The 12,016-nt window shown below is 41.1% G+C and overlaps 1 protein-coding gene across 1 annotated transcript in view; it reads left to right on the top strand.

The window, feature by feature from the left end:
- Positions 1-12,016, top strand: part of med13a (mediator complex subunit 13a) — a 72,086-nt gene that overhangs the window by 22,420 nt on the left and 37,650 nt on the right. The gene's annotated exons all lie outside the window — the stretch shown is intronic.

Genomic DNA, 12,016 nt, shown 5'->3' with positions numbered 1-12,016 from the left:
TTTCATTTCTGCGGGACAAAGAAATGCTGAATACGCAGTGTTAGGTCCCACTCTCTCATGCTTGTGTGTGATCCTCCTCTACATTCTTTGTGTCGTGCTCTGGTTTGTCCTACCAGTAATGCCACAGAGAACTGTCCACCCCCCAGGGAGACTTCATCCTCATGGGTGGCATGACGATGGCTTTTATGTCAGTGCTGACATCTTACATCATTCGCTCAGTGACTAGCGGATTCCATAGGGAGTGGGATTGAAAAGTTCCAGGGAATTCCCCACTCTTATTGTCCTGTGAAAACTGTATCCGACTAGGGCTGGGTGGTGTGTTGAAATATTTTCCAACGAGATATAGGATGATTTATATCAATATGGCTTGATGTTGTGTTACTTAGCCTGCTTCTTTGTAAAGCTGTGCCAGTGTTTGCATCTCGCAAAACCCCATTCGCTCACAAGTTCTCCTGCAACATGGAGGGAGGCTCAGCACTGGTCCTCACTACATTTTTTCATTTATATGTTGATATATTCTGTAGATGTATATTTTCGATCATGGTAGGTCTGTGGTTATTTTCATTCTCTTGTTGTTCTGAGAGGAAAAACTGTAATTGTACTCTGTTTTAATCCGTGTGTTATTGTTGTTGAAAACAACTGAAGGAGCATTCACAGAGCTATTTTTTTTATTTAATACAGGCTATTTATTTATATACAGAGGAGGAAACCGTGTCTTTGCATTTGACTCTGATCAATCTGTTTTCATAAAAGTGCTCGTGACATCTGACATGTGGCTTTGACTTACAACTGAACATTTAGCCCACCGTGTAGAAATACTGAGATATATATTGTGTATCATTATTTAGTCTAAATTCATTTTTGGTCACCCCCCCCCTTATAACTAACTGTACTCTGTTACATACCATTCATTCTCAGATACATTTCCTTCCATCTCTAAATCCAGAAACACACTAAACTGATTACTTAACAGTGTTTGCTAACACCTCTGTCATCTGGCTCCTCTAAGCACCTTGTTCACCTTTCATCAACAAGTAGGTCAGGCACTATTTAGTATTGTCTCTTCTTCTAAATCACAGGTGGATTTTCAACAAGGAAAAACAACAATGTCTTTAAAGCCATATCATCTTTCCTATGTGACCATAAAATTCTCAGAAAATCAATCAAAAGTTATTTTTCAACCTTCAGATGTCTTAAGATTGTCACCATTGAATGACCGGTGCAGATAAACCATTCAGTGATCTGCCCATTTTCTAAGCCCTTATCTAAATATTTGGGTTTAAAGGTCTTCACAAATCCAGTGCTTGATAATGATGAGATTAACTTTGGTTTCCGGAAAGCTTGCTGTGTTTGATTCCAGATTTTAAGAGTGATCTTAGTCCAGTCTGCCAATTCTTGCATAGGGGCATCTATAAAAGTAGGATTTGCATGGGTTTTTTTTTTAAATATATATGTGTCAACCCAGCATGTGTATGGTGTATGTGCCACTCTGAATCTACACCTGCAAAGGCTTCATTTGTGCAGCTCAGAAATAATTATTATTTGGTGTAAGAACTCCATCTGCCTTAGATAGCTGCAAAGCTTTATGTCTAATTCAAGGGTGCTATTTTGCCCTATGAATTGTGAAATTACTTAATCAAAATCATCCAAAGTTGAATTTCTATAGGTAGCATCTGAAACAAGTAGTGTGGGCAGAACATTTATACAGAGCCTTTCAGTGCGACCCAGTGGAGAAAGAGGAGAAGGGACCATTGTTCCTAATCACTACTAATGCGTCCTAAGCCTCTTTAAATGCGGTATTGTTGATATAGGTTCTGTCAAATATAATAAGACATCATCCACATAAAACGTTAATTTATTTTCTTCTTTATTTATTCCAATTCCTTTTACATCATTGAGCTAGGCCAGTGGTTTGATACTAATAGCAAACAGCAAAGGTGATAGGGAGCAACCTTGTCTGCATCCACGTTCCAATATGAATCTTCCTGATCTAGCCTGAGGAGCTGAGTAGAGTGTTTAGTGTGTTCATAAGTGTATCCAACTTTTAAAGTTAGCACCAAATCTGAACAGTTTTAATGTTTGGATTAAATATTCCAATGATTACTGATCAAATGCCTTTTTTGCATCTAGGGATATAATAATTGTTTCTGATTCCTTATCTGTTTGATGGGATATTATATTTAGCAGATGTTGCAAATTATCTCCATAGTGTCCTCCAGTGATAAATCCGGTCTGGTCAGGATGAATAATTTGAGAGATTATCTGATTAACTCGTCTAGCCAAGATGGCTGTTATTATACGATCATCCCGGATCAGCATTGATATTGGTCAATAGGACTGGCGTTCAGTGGGGTCTTTACCCTCTTTATGTATTACTACGGTACTTGCCTCTGTCCAGGACGGTGCCATAGTTTTTGATTCTAATGCATGATGACATGCTTTTAATAACAACAAGTCTGTAAAGGTTTTGAAAAATTCATTAATACATTGTTGTTTTTGGCAACTCTAACCCTACTTTAGCTGCCATTCTTCTGCTGGCTCATCCGGCTCCTTAGCTGTCGATTCTGTCAATTCAGCAAGTTTTATGCATTTTAGAAACTCTGCAGTTTTGAATCATCAGAACAAGTGTCCATAATTGTATATAAAGATTTGTAAAACTTTGTAAACAGATTCTGCTGTTATTACTTTTTGTCACAAAGATGTGGATTTAATGAATCCATTGATCAAAAAAATGAATGGCAGGTTAATCAATCATAAAAATAATTGTTGCAGCCCTAATTGGTTAATGAAATAGTTGATGATCAATTTACTTTCCACTGACTGATCGATTAATCGAATAGCCTTTGCATCTCTACATGAATGCGCCATTGCTGTACACTTGTCATTTTCAGTCACCAATCCGATCTTTGAATTACATTTTCACACAGACCTTTCGAGAGCTAGAAATAATTACAAATACTGAAAGATCTTTTTGGGTGGGCCGCTCACATCAAATCTGCTTATGGGAAACACTGGATATCCCTCTGATCATCGGGCGACTCCTGTGCAGCGTCTAGAGTCTCCAGTTGGTGGAGGCTGTTGCTAGCTGACAGTGTTCATAACCTCAGACCTAAGCCTGTGTTGAAATGCTTACATCATCTCTCCCCCCTCCCTCCCTTCTTTCTCATTTTAGCCTGATGTGTGTGGTAAGCAGTAGGCAGCAAACTGAATTTTCAGAATCTTTAATAATGAAAACGTCTTTTGGTGCCTCCAGTTGCTCGTATTTCCTCCTTTTTTTTTTTTTAATCTAGATATTATGAAAGATTGACCGAATTTTTCTCAGAAAATGTAATTCTTATGATTCCACAAGAGAAATAAATTCTCCAAGATTAACATCAAAATCAAACAGTTGAACTGTTTCTAACATATTTCTTTAAATAGATCAGTGTGCAGTGGTTGGCCAGAGCCTTTTGTTTTTAACCTGACCTGCAAATGCAGCAGTATGTGTTGATACAGCTGACAGTAATTCTCTTTGTCTGGAGCACAGGCGGCTCCAAGTTGTGCAGCCTGGTTGTTTCTGAGAACCTTTTGCTGCTAGGTAGACTGGCTTCAGGAAACACAGAGAGAGAGAGAGAGAGAGAGTGAGAGAGAGAGAGAGTGGGAGAGAACACAAGGGATGAAGGGAGGGAGGGAGGGATCGAGCAAGGGAGAGCTCCTCTTGGTTGTCATGGCAGCAGGGAAATGCACCCTGGGATCGTGTGTTTCCAAGGTGAAGCGGGATGCTTGTGCTCTATTGGTCAGCTTAAGGCAGACTAACTCGTTGACTTGCTTCTAATTGGCTGCATTGCCGAAATTCAGAGCAACATTAAATCTTTGATGTTTCAATTTGATCAGGACAAAAGGGATATCATTTCTTTTTATCTGCTTGGTATGCACTCTGTATTTAAAGCAGCGTTTACAAGATCTACAATGTACTCCAACTGTGCTGCAATCAGGACAGTGTTAGATTTCTACTCCACTGTTTTTCCAATATGTGTAGTCTGCTGTGCATTTAGTTGTTGTTGTCTAACTGAAAGCATCATTAACAAATCAAGCTGTTATGAAATGAGGCCAGTGTGCAGCAGCTCGTATTCCAAGAGCGAATAATAATGAATGAATGCAAAACATAGTTATACAGTAACATTTCTGCCCGCATAAACACATGTGACTGTCTGCACTTTTCTGCATGACTGTGTGTTGTGTGGCCGAGCACATTCTTCCTCTATTGTTTTGGCCTGACGTTGGGAGGTGAATGTGAGAGCCCTGGTGCGCTGTGGCAGGCGGAAGCAGAGAGCAGCACTCTGTTAAGTAGGACAGTGCAGGATAAAGGGCCACTGCCTCCAGTCTGGGGCTAAAGCGCTAAATTTATCCCCTCCCTGCTCCCAGCACAACACACACACACAGGGACACGAGCACACAAACATGCTCGTCAACAATCGGCATGCAAGCCAGTCCACACCGAGGGCAGTCAGAGTGTTGGCACACTCGCTTTTCAGTAGAATTATTGATGGAAGGCACAAGAAGTGCAGCCAGACAAAACAGCATATGTAACCTGCAGTGTGCATATAGACAAGTAGCACTGATAAAGACGTACAGGACAACTCCGCACCTCTCCTAAATACCCCACCCCCCAGTACTCGACCCCCTACCCTTTGGTCTTCCCTGTACTTCATCAGTCTCTCTAGCAACAAGAACTCCAGGGAGACTGGTCTGTGGGACCATGTGACCCGGCACTCTGGATATATCATGTTGCTGGAGAGATCCTGTCCAGAAGATAAATATGGCTCTTAAAGGAAAATACCAGTGTTTTTCATTGGTATGGGTCACTTCCTTAATTGCTGCGCAATTATACATTATTAATAGCCCATTTCCCATTGCATCACTTTACTGTTACAATTTAAAGTGAAGTCCTTTGCATCACTGCCCTTGCAGAGACCCTACAATTTGTATCTCTCTACTGATATACACATTCTTAACTACATGCCCACATTTGAACTGTCAAGGCAAGCCGTGTTATTTTTGTTGACTGCACAGGTTAAAACAGTGTTTATCCATAAAGTTATTGGGCTGAGGGAAATAGGTAAACCATTTCTGTATTTGAGTTAGCACCACTCAGTTTACAAGAATTGATTATGACTTTCTAGCATAGTGGTAAACAAGGCATAGCATGTCCAAGTGAATGAAACAACAGAGGCTAAAATGACTGTGATTAACATATCTCATGACACTGTGTGCTCAGTGAACATAATACACAGAATGTTTCAGGCAGTGTGAAGAAACAAGACGTCACCAGAAACTCGCAGCACTTTGTTGTAAAATTATTCCACCAATTTCCGTTCCTCAATGCCTTCCTCATTTCCTCTAAAGCAGCTAGAGACCCTGGGAGAACACAGAATTCTATCATTACTCAAGTAACAGGCATCATCCTCTTTTTCTGAATTGTGGCACTGTGGAAACCCTTATTGGTGTCAGCAGTGGAATACAAGGGCAGCAGCAGGGACAAATTTCACTATTCATGGAGGGAATCCTGTGTCCTTACATTTCCCCTGCTCCCTCTCAGTTCCCCTGCTCTTCTCACCCTCCCACCTCCTCAGCTGCTGTACCCTGCATTCCTCCCATTCCTCCCATCTTCCCATGTGACCAGACTAGAGGCTATGTGAGAGCACGGGGCCAAGCGAACGCCTGAAGAAGTCCTGATAGTTAATCTGTCAGGTGTCACTCCCTCCCTGTCTCCCTCCCCTGCTCTCTGTCCTTTTACAAATAACTGCGATTCCCATGGTGCTGTCTTTAATCCAGAAGTTCAGACAGATGGCCACATTTAAAGCTAATCCCTTATATGGTGTTAGGCATTTCACCTCATCGCTGTAGACTACAAGGTGGTCATACTGTAGCCTGCACTATCCTAAAATGAAAGATGAAAGATTTGCAGGAATCTCACCACGGGCTGAGACAAACTCCAAAGAAACCCTAAAATTTGGTAACTCCATACAGATCCTTGCCAGCCAGATGTAGGTTTCAGTTCAAACTCCCTCTGCAACTAAAAAATATTTAACATGCATTTGAGGGTTACAAAATATGTAATCCTTACGTAGAGCCCAGGATTAGAGGGCTGATCCTGTATTTATGTTTCTTTTTTATCTTTATAGACAACACTCTGCAGCCATCAGCCAAAGCAGTTCATAGTTCATCAAGTTCATGTTGGTGGTTTAACACTTGGTTCATGTTCATCTGTTTGTAAAAGTTAATTGAGATCAATTCCATTATCAGAAATATATATTTTTTGTGTCTAATTTGAAGCAGTATCTAAAGAAAGGAATAACATGAAGTTAAAGGGGAGGCAAGACTTGCTAGCTGTTGTTCTGCTGAATGTGCTTTTTGATCATAAATCTGTTGTGGAGAGAAGACGACACTAAGCTGACACTAAACTTCAGTTTAGTTTGAAACTTTTGTTGTGTCGTCCTGATTACTCGCCTTTCCTGTGTTGTATTGAGGCCAACGCACACAGCTGATTTACTTGGAAAAAGCTTACATAGGTTTATCCAGTTGAGCTAATGTTGCTGGCTAATACCGTTAAAGAATAGGGGATTACACATGTGTCGTATCCTCCCCTTTATTTGACATAAAAACAAATCTGACTGCTGTGATTGGGAGAGTCAAAATAAAGCACATCTAACTGTTGGCCATTTCTGAGATGCTTTGATTATCAATCCCTGTTAAGGTTTACATTCTCCTTGAGCTGTTAACTTGATATTGTAGTCTAATTTCACTGTGCAGAGTCACCAGGCATCTGATATTTATTCTGACATTCTGCAAGTTAATTAATTTGCTCAGTAAAACAAAGAGAAGATCTCCTCCTGTTAACCTTTCCTCATCCCTCTGGAAAACATTTAGGAAAACCCACAAATCTGGCCACGGAAACATTGAGCAACATTTCTGTGTAGAATGTGTCACAGCTGGCAGACAAAATGTTCAACCACAGTAACTATAACATGATTTTCAACAAGCGTTTCTAATTTGAAAGAAAAAGGGCAGAAGTGGGCCTTGCCTTTGTGGGTTAACTGCAGAAGCCCAGCTTTAATCCAGGATGAGGCTGACTAATTGGCCATGGCTCTGGGTAATTAAGCTTTATTATTACAACTGTACAACTTCTATTACTAATGGCATGACCTAATGCCTCAGTGTGAGCTGGGCTTAAAACAGGCTTAAAGTTCCATCCTCATTACATATTTAGTTTTTCACTCACAGGTGTATAGGATGTGTTATGTTGCACAGCTACAGAGTCAGATTGTTTTCTTTGAATACAGTGCATGTTTTCATAATTAAATAGATACGACACTGCAGTGACACACGAGGTGCCTTTTTCTTAAGAAGGAACAGATGTTGCATTACAGTGGGGATGCAGCTGCAAAGTGATTATGTGAACATGGTAACGAGTATAATTACTGAAAATATTTTTTTTCCTGAAGATCAAAGGTACCTGGCTCAGGCTGAGAGTGGCTTTTTTAGCTGACAGCAGGTGTATTAGAGGAACTCTGGTGTGCACATAGGCGAGTGTTTGTGTTTGCATTTGTGAGTGATATAGCCTAAACGGGGAGGGAGCTGGAACCCGACTTGCTGTCAGGGTTATGTCAGTATTATCTTTAGTCGGCTCTGGCTGTATCTGTGTCTGTCTACGACACACTTGGAGAGGATCGGATTTCTCCTCTTTTTATGGACTTGTCGTTCCATCTCTTTCTATTTCTCTCTCCCTTCCACGTTTAATCTGACATATATAAAGAGGCTCATCATCCTTTCCATTTGTGGCAGTGGCAAATCAATTCAAAGTAATAGGGCTGTGTGTGTAAGTGAATGTGCTGGCCTTAAGAGTTTTAGTTTAGTGTTTTCTCTAGTACCTAGTCTCCTGTGTGAACTGAGTGCTAAAGCTGGAGCTGGTGCGTCTCTCTGAGCCTCGCGTGTTTGTGTGCTTGTGTTACTTTGGCAGCAGACAGTGCAGTTGTTTCCCAGTGGTCAGGTGGCTAGACAGTAGGGAAGATTATATCACCTTGGAAATGTGTCCTCTAATTCAATGCTGTCTACCTTCTTTGTTCTTTTTCCTTTCCTCCCTAATTTGTCTTGTTGCCTTTCACTCTTGACCAAAAAGCCACCTGATTCTTTAATGCAGATGTGTTTTATCCTTATGGCACGCTTCTTGTCCCCATGCCAGTTCCTAACGTGGCTTTGATATGAAACTGAAATTTGCACTGCATTTCAATTTGTGTTGGTTATTGTGTAAACAATCACACAAACTTCCGAGTACCACTGCTCCTCCCAAGAAAAAAGATTTATTGACTAACCATGTTTTTTTTGTTTTTTTTTTGGAAAGCCTCTCTTACGTCACTGTCCATAGTCAAAACAATTTACACAAATTTGTTAACATGGTGACTGATTGTTATTGTAAGCATTTATTCCAGAAACATTGTTTATTAATGTTGTGTCAGAAACTGTGCCGATGCCAGCGCGTCCTGTCACTGCAGCGGCACATGACCAGTCAAAACATGTTTACATGCCCCAGATTGCAATAACAAGCTGCTAGAAATGGCAGATATCCATGTGCAAGACAGACCAGAGGTGACAGCTGCATGCCCAGAGATGGAAGGGTGTCTCTTCCCAGTGGAAGGCACACTTGCTGCTGTTGTTGTTGTTGTTGTGCCGAGGAAATGTACATCAGCTAAACGGAAGCTCGGTTCATAGTGCACAGCGAGCCAAGCCCAACAAACATCTGTGGAATGTCACAGCTCTGCAGCCTCCTTCCTTTTTCTCCCCTCTCCGTCTTCATATCTTCCCCTGAACTCTTCCTACCACTTCAGGCTCCATGGCCTCCAATTGACTTTTGATTCACCTCAAATCAAGTTTCATATTACCTTTGTGGCTGTGTGTGAGAGAGTGTCTGTGTGTCTGTGTGTGTGTGTTTTCATCTGATACCTAAAAAGAAAAGCATGTGACCTCTCAGCAAGCATATCTTCAGTAGCTAGTGGTCAGTGACAGAGTTCTGCTCTCTTTTATAGACTTGACACAATTTTCTTGCACGATAAAACTCAGAGAATAACAACAATTAACAACTGTAACAACAGATAAAATAACAATGAAACAATAACAGTAAAGCAGTAACAACAAAACAATGTCTAAAAGGTGTTTTATCCAACAGCTGATTAGTTAAACCCATAAAGGCCTTTTAAAAAACACCTTACCTTAAAGCAAACAAAAGAAATCAACCAAAGAAATCATCTCACACTGGGGGACAGTTTTGTTGGGTAGCAAAGTCTAAAGAACAGAACCAGACAGTGATACACACAGCTAGGAAAATAAAAAGAAAAAGCCTCTAATGTATGAAAATTTGACAAGAACACCATAATCCCACGATGCAAAAAATAATAATAATAATAATAATAATTACAGCGCACATTAAATTATAGCAGCTCGAGCTGTCAGCGAGGGCATGTGGATGCTCCGTCCCTTTAGGTCTGCATCGGCAACTGCTTTTGTTGCCATTTGCTGTTATAACAAGCCACAGATTCATCTGCTGGCAAGCCTGGATGCAGATAACACAGAAGATAATGAGATATTGTTGCTCACGGAGTAATTGTTTTACTCAGAAACAGAAATTATGTTTCATTATTTCATTGTCCACTGTTTTTGTCAGATAGGAAGCAGACAAAGGTTTTGAGGGGATAAGAAAATTATTCTTATAAGAACAAAATTTGGAGAAAAAGATTTTGCTTTAAAGCTTAAAAATGTAATCTGCCAGATTTGTGTTGATTGAATAATTAGTAGTTCAACAGAAAATGATTCAGCAGCTGTTTTAATAATTGATTAATCGTTCTTCCATTGTGCTGATTCGCTGTGTTTACATCATTGTAAACTGAATGCCTTTGGGCTTTAAGTCGCTGGTCAGACAAAACAAGCTATTTGAAGACATCATGTTAGGCTGCAAGAAATTGTGATGGACATTTTATGGACAATTCTGTGACATTTCATACATTAGATTAACTGTCAGTGAGAACAGTAATGTGTTACAGCCTTAGAGAGTATGAGATTTGTGGCAAACAGTGGAAGAATGTTGACTATGGTGTGGAGTGCAATTTAGAAAGAGACATAAAAGCAAGTGTGAATTTAGACATGGAGGGATGCTGTTCCTCTTTGGTGTGTCAGTCTGTACAAGTGAAGTGAATAAGCTCTCAGATTAAGTAAAATGTCAAAAGGCCTGTTCTGTGCACTGCTGAGAAACGAGCCGTAATGCACATGCGTTTTGTAAATAAAGGCCATATCAAAACTTCAGGGTGGTGATCATCTGTTTGTGTGCCACGCAGCAGGCCATCCATGTGACAGTGATAGAGGCTGTCAGTCCTATTCGCCTCCTTCGCTCGCTCCGGTCTCCCCTTGCCACCGCACAGGTTGCCACTGGCCTTTGGCACCTCATTTCCATGGCATGCCAGCTGAAGGCAAATGTGCCCACCTGCCCTCCTTTGTATATGGCCCCACTCCAAATCCTCACTGGATTATCTTATTGTCTCCTTACCGAGCCAAAGGCCACTGGACATTTGCATCTGAGAGGTGGAGCAGGGAGTGCCTCTGTGGACAATCAGAGTGGCGTGTGAGCGAGCGTGCGCTGTGTGTGACGGCGAGGAGAGGGAACGGAGAGAGCATCAGAGCGGCCCAGTCTATTTTCCAGTTAATAGATGAAGAGCAGAGGAGAGGGGAGTGGGAGGAAAGGTGGAGGCAGAGAGAGAAAAGATGATTAAAAGATCTTGTGGCTTTTTGTCAGGCTGCAAACGGCGGCCCTCCCTCCTTCATACTCTCTCAACATGACGGAGAGGAAGAGAGGCAGATAAAAACATGGGAAGTGAGATCCCACAAATCCAGTTAATGAACGTAATATTCTGACAAGTATCTGCTTGTTTTGAAGGCTGTTTTTCTGGATACACTGCAGCATCACATATTTCCCCTCTGTCATTAAAATGATGTATTGAATTCCTCAAATGATAGAGCAAACAAACGAGACGGGAAATATTTAATCGTTTAAAGAGGGATTTCTTTGTCCATTAGTTCATCCACAGAGTGCTGCTGACAGGTGAAGTTTTAATCGCACACGTGCACAGTTTGGTGTTTGGCCTTTTTTGAAGTGCAAGCAGTATCTGGCTGCAGGGCAGATGACATTCTAAAATCCCCGAGAACCTGAGTCTGGAGGCAGGTTCGACATACTTTAACAGACACAATGTGTCATGGAGTAGGGCCCCTCAGGGGCCCCTGAGTTGGCTCCTGGGGACCCTGAGGCAAAGTAAGAAATAGTTTTCAAATGAAAACGTAATTTTATTATAATTGAATTTGGAGGTAATGTAGAAGAGGAATGTTAGAGGATTTTCTGTGTTCATTTAAAGAAATCAGAGTCACTGAACATTTTCTAAAGTCACTGCACCTGGACATGAAGTGGTTCCACACATAATGTCCTCTAAAACTGTTGGACTGGCTGCTGGTTATTGCTTCATATTGACTGTACAGACATGAGAGTGATATTCATTTTCTCATCTTAACTCTTGAAAATATATTTCCCTAAATGTCAAACTGTTTCTGAAAGTCTCCTGCATTTCTTCTTTTCTTTTTTTTTTAAATCTCCACATGGGTGCACACGTTATTTTTTTCTTTATTGGACAGTTAACAGTCTAGAGAGAGAGACAGGAAACAAGGGCAGAGAGAGAGAAAGAAAGAGAGGGGGTATGAAATACAACAAACGTTCGCCAGCCAGGAATTGAACCGTCCACAACCATTAGGCCACGGGATGCCCCTTATTAAGTCTCCTATTTCTTGTGTTTGTGTGTGTCACGTGCAGACGGGGCAGTGAACACTCCTGCACACACACACACACACAGCAGAGCCAATAGGCTTGTGCTGCAGTTTGTCACAGCGTAAGCTCCACTAAATCCTACTTCTTTTGTGTGTGTCAGTGTGAGACGCAGCGCCGAGG

Source organism: Toxotes jaculatrix, chromosome 12, assembly GCF_017976425.1.
Source record: "Toxotes jaculatrix isolate fToxJac2 chromosome 12, fToxJac2.pri, whole genome shotgun sequence".
In the NCBI taxonomy this organism is placed as follows: Eukaryota; Metazoa; Chordata; class Actinopteri; family Toxotidae; genus Toxotes; species Toxotes jaculatrix.
Note: the sequence above shows the minus strand (reverse complement) of the source record. Positions and strands in the feature narration are given on the sequence as shown.